This window comes from Mirounga angustirostris, unplaced genomic scaffold, assembly GCF_029215605.1.
Source record: "Mirounga angustirostris isolate CCGP_5_RB_7025 unplaced genomic scaffold, mMirAng1.0.hap1 SCAF_6, whole genome shotgun sequence".
Taxonomy (NCBI): Eukaryota; Metazoa; Chordata; class Mammalia; order Carnivora; family Phocidae; genus Mirounga; species Mirounga angustirostris.
Window position 1 is genome coordinate 3,665,416 of NW_026991714.1, and position 4,531 is coordinate 3,669,946.

General features: G+C 49.6%; 1 pseudogene; it reads right to left on the reverse strand.

Moving 5' to 3' along the window:
- Positions 1-3,017: 3,017 nt before the first annotated feature.
- On the reverse strand, positions 3,018-4,131 carry LOC123845288 (olfactory receptor 6N2-like; annotated as a pseudogene).
- Positions 4,132-4,531: the final 400 nt, after the last annotated feature.

A 4,531-nucleotide genomic window follows, 5' to 3' on the forward strand; every position in this document is an offset into this window, starting at 1 on the left:
GGGTTCACACAGGCTCTGAAAAGCCAACAGGTAGCAGGAATGGCAGAGAAAGCGAAGACTCGGTGGGCACCATCAGACTCTCTTTTGTTAAATGCTGTTCTTTCCTCTTGATCGGGAGAGTTGACATTTTTGAAATGAGGTCAGACTCTTCATCCACTAACTGATCTTGGAAAGAAATGCATCCATTTTCCTGTTGTGGGAAATGTAATGAGAAAACGGACACAAAATACTCCAGTATAAATGGCATGTCTGCATAAGAGATTGTGGGGTTAGACAGGAGCACGGGATGGTTCCACGGAGAAGGGAACCCATTCCTACCTCTGGATGGCAAAGTAGAAACTGCAGGACACCTGGGGCCGAAAGCTGGCAGAGAAAGCGTCGTATATGCCCCATGGCAGGCCACGTTCTCTGTAAGTGGGACATTCATTCTGTGGGAGAGGCAGACCCCCTGCGGACTCCCATGACCCTCCAAATTTGCAGGCCACTGACCGCATCTCCCGCTGTGTGGCGCTTGGTCAAGGCCACAGACCTTCAGTTTCAGGTCAACACGGCAACTTAGAGGGCATGCACCCCGGTGATATGGTGGGAAGGGTTAGAAACCCTTGGTGCTATCCATTCCCAGCCTATTTCTAAATTCCCATGTAACTTGTTCAGGTTATTTCCCACCTACCGACTTCAGTTTTTTTGTTTTTTTTTTTAAAGATTTTATTTATTTATTTGAGAGAGAGAGAATGAGAGACAGAGAGCACGAGAGGGAAGAGGGCAGAGGGAGAAGCAGACCCCCTGCCGAGCAGGGAGCCCGATGCGGGACTCGATCCCGGGACTCCAGGATCATGACCTGAGCCGAAGGCAGTCGCTTAACCAACTGAGCCACCCAGGCGCCCCCGACTTCAGTTTTATCTTCTGTAAAGACAAGAGGGATTTTGAGCAGATGGCTGCTTAGGCCCTGGCTAACCCAGAAGTTCACCTACGTGCAGATGGCGTCTGTTCCAAGTAAGTCTTCAAACATTCTATGTTGGCTTAACCTGGGATTGAACCTTGTTCCCTTGTCTCACCAGGATAGGCCCTTCTGGTCCCGCATCCACTCCCGCAAGAAAGCAACAATCGCTTTGACTAGGGATGGGTTCGATTTCTGCTGTTGTTGTCACTCCCCATAAGATTAGCCTTCATGGTTTAATAATATTAAAAGGATTTTCTTCTTATTTAGGACCCCGCCAAAGCTCAGAGCAGAGAATGTAGTCCAGATCTGGGCTGGATGGTCAGGGATAATTGACCTGAGGCCAAGGCTACATTGCCTTAGAAAAACCTCAAGTGGGACAGTCTATCTTCATTTAATAAGTGGGGATTCCCATTCTCTAGCTCTAGTGAGGATTGCTGATTTGGGAGGGACATCACTACTACTACTATGTCTCCCGCATACCTTTTCCTTCCAGGAAAATAAGTTAAAATAAACACCAAATCATCCTTGCATTAGAAATAAAGTATCTCAACATCATTAGGAAAAAACTGGAAACCCAAAACCCATTCACTCTATCATTTTTCCTAAAGGGCTGCCCAGAACTATTTTAAAAAATAAGTTTTCTTGGGGCGCCTGGGTGGCTCAGTCGTTAAGCGTCTGCCTTCGGCTCAGGTCATGATCTCAGGGTCCTAGGATCGAGCCCCGCGTCGGGCTCCCTGCTCTGCGGGAGGCCTGCTTCTCCCTCTCCCACTCCCCCTGCTTGTGTTCACTCTCTCGCTGTGTCTCTCTCTGTCAAATAAATAAAATCTATAAAAAAAAAATAAGTTTTCTTTTTGTATTTTCAGTAGAGTTGCTGCCGTGTTATCCTGAGACAAGGCGTCACCTGTGAGGATCCTACAGTTCCACTTCTGGTCTGAAGGAAACTTTCAGAGAAGTCCCATCTAGGTCCCCAGGGGATTAGGATTCCAAGGTCTGAGGGTTGGGGAAATATCAGAATCAATGTCTGCGTGGCTACTTTACTTTCCCTCAGTCCCTTTCTGCCAATCCAGGCACTGCTTCCCTCCAATTTCATGACCTCCCCCCACCATCGAGGGACATAGAGCAAAACTGAAATGTTTCTTTCTTTTTTTTTTTTTTAAGATTTTATTTATTTATTTGAGAGAGAGAGAATGAGAGAGAGCAAGCACATGAAAGGGGTTAGGGTCAGAGGGAGAAGCAGACTCCCCGCCGAGCAGGGAGCCTGATGCGGGACTCGATCCAGGGACTCCGGGATCATGACCTGAGCCGAAGGCAGTCGCTTAACCAACTGAGCCACCCAGGCGCCCTGAAATGTTTATTTCTTGGTATTAGTCAATATGTCACTGGTGGTGATGGAGGTGGTGATGGTCATGGTGGTGATGGTGGTGGTGATGGAGGTGGTGCGGCGGGAAGAGAGGATGGGAAGGTGGGAGACAGGGAGAGAGATGGAGGACCGAGTTTTCAAAACAAAACTGCAAACTCTCTGAAAACAGAAATCATGCTTTCTTTTTATTATCTCCTCTTGGTTCCCAGAGCTAGCACTGCACTCATAGGAGTGCATCCCTGATGTCGTCCAGATGACTAACTGATGATCTCAAACTCACAGTGCAGGACTTATTTCTGTGACTCACTTCTAACCATCAGCACCACCAGCACCCTTATCTCTAACCCCCGGTCTTCCCCTTAAGAGAATAAATTCCCAGCTATGGCTTCAACCTTTCTTGTACGGCAGGATTCCAGGAACATGGAGCCGTGTGCTTCTACCAGCCATCTTCCCATGGTTTCCTAGTCCACATCTGAACATTCACCTTAGAAGTTCTTTCGTTTTTCATTTGGTAATCTTGTTTCCCTCCTTTTTGGGGGCTTCTCCACGAATCCCATCCGGAACATAATCCCACAGTCAGCTTTTGTTCTTCCAAACTCTTTCAAACACAGTTCCATCTAAGTTCTAAGTTTGCCTAAATATCTGCACCTGTATCCTTATTTTTGGTTATTTTTTTTCTCAGATATGTCCTTTCACCCATGTTAGGTAGGTATGGGTTTAGAGGTCATGTCTCTCTGATCTCTACCATGTTCTCAGTTTGCCTCAATCCAAGACTCAGTCCACTTGAATTGGAATATGGAGTGTGTTTGAAAAAATTATTTGATTGATTGTTTGATCGACTAACCAATTAAATCCTACAGTCACCAAATGACTCTGTAGATCCTCAGGGTCCCTTCAACACAGCCCTAATCCTCTGGGTGACCCTTCTGACAGCCTCCTTCACCTCCTTGTTGCAAAGGGTATAGATGATGGGGTTGAGGAACGGGGTGAGAAGGGCATACACCAGGGCAATACGCATGTCCGTGCCCTTGGAGCGGCTCTCGGGTGGCCCCACATACACCACGAAGGCAGAGCCGAAGAATAGGGCCACCACGGTCACGTGGGAGGAGCAGGTGGAGAAGGCCTTGGCCCGGCTGCCCGCCGAGGGCAGCTTCAGTACAGCCCTTAGGATACCCCCGTAGAGTCCTAAAATGAGCACATAATCTTGTGCAGCCAGTGGCCACGCCAATCACGGTCCCGTGGACTCCAGCGTCCCAGCCTGTGTCCACACACGCCAGCCGCATCAGTGGGGCCAGGTCGCAAAAGTAGGGGGCCACCTCTCTGAAGCAGAAAGGCAGACTGGCTGTGAGGCTGGCCGGCGCCAGGGCCGCGGAGAAGCCGGCCACCCACGTGGCCCCTGCCAGCCGTAACCCACCTTTCTGCTCATGAGTGCGTGGTAGTGGAGTGGGCGGCAGACGGCCGGGTAGCGGTCCAGCGCCGTGACCCCCAGCAGGTAGCACTCGGTCATGCCCAGGGAGTGGAAGACATACAGCTGTGTGAAGGACACCGCTGCCGGGATGGGGGAGCGTCCACGGAGCCACGTGCGCAGCAGTGTGGGCGCTGTGGTGCTGACATACCAGAGCTCCAGGAAGGAGAGGACACTGATGAAGAAGTACATGGGCGTGGACAGTCCTGCATCTGCCTGCACCAGCACAATGATGAACAAGTTCCCTGCCAGCGTGAGGAGATAGATGCACAGGGTGCCCAAGAATGCCAGAGGCCGAAGCGTGCTGGGGGCAGGGAAACCAGCAAGAAGGAAACTCTGGGTCCACGTGTGGTTCAACTGGTCCATGACTCCTAGGAACTACTTTGGGATCTTCCTCTCTTTGGAAAATGTTCCTCCTGCCAAGAATGCTAAGTGTGAGCACCTGGTAGGATCTTGAACTTCTCTACCCAATGCCACTCCCTTTGCAATAGAAGAGTTGCACTCCCGAGGGCAGACTTGGTCAGACCCACATCTTAGAATCTGTTGTTGACAGGGCTGCAACTAGAAGCCAAGGTTCCTGATCCCAGTTCAGTCCTTTTCTAATTTATAATATTGGGTTCTAGAGAGTCAGGTACCTGGATTTTGTCCCTATTCCACCATCAGGAAATAGGAGACATAGGAAAATTCCTACCTCTATCCTTCCTGTACTTTCCAATGATGAAAAGACCAGCAAAACTGGGGTGTGGAAAAGAAAAAAGTCATCCCC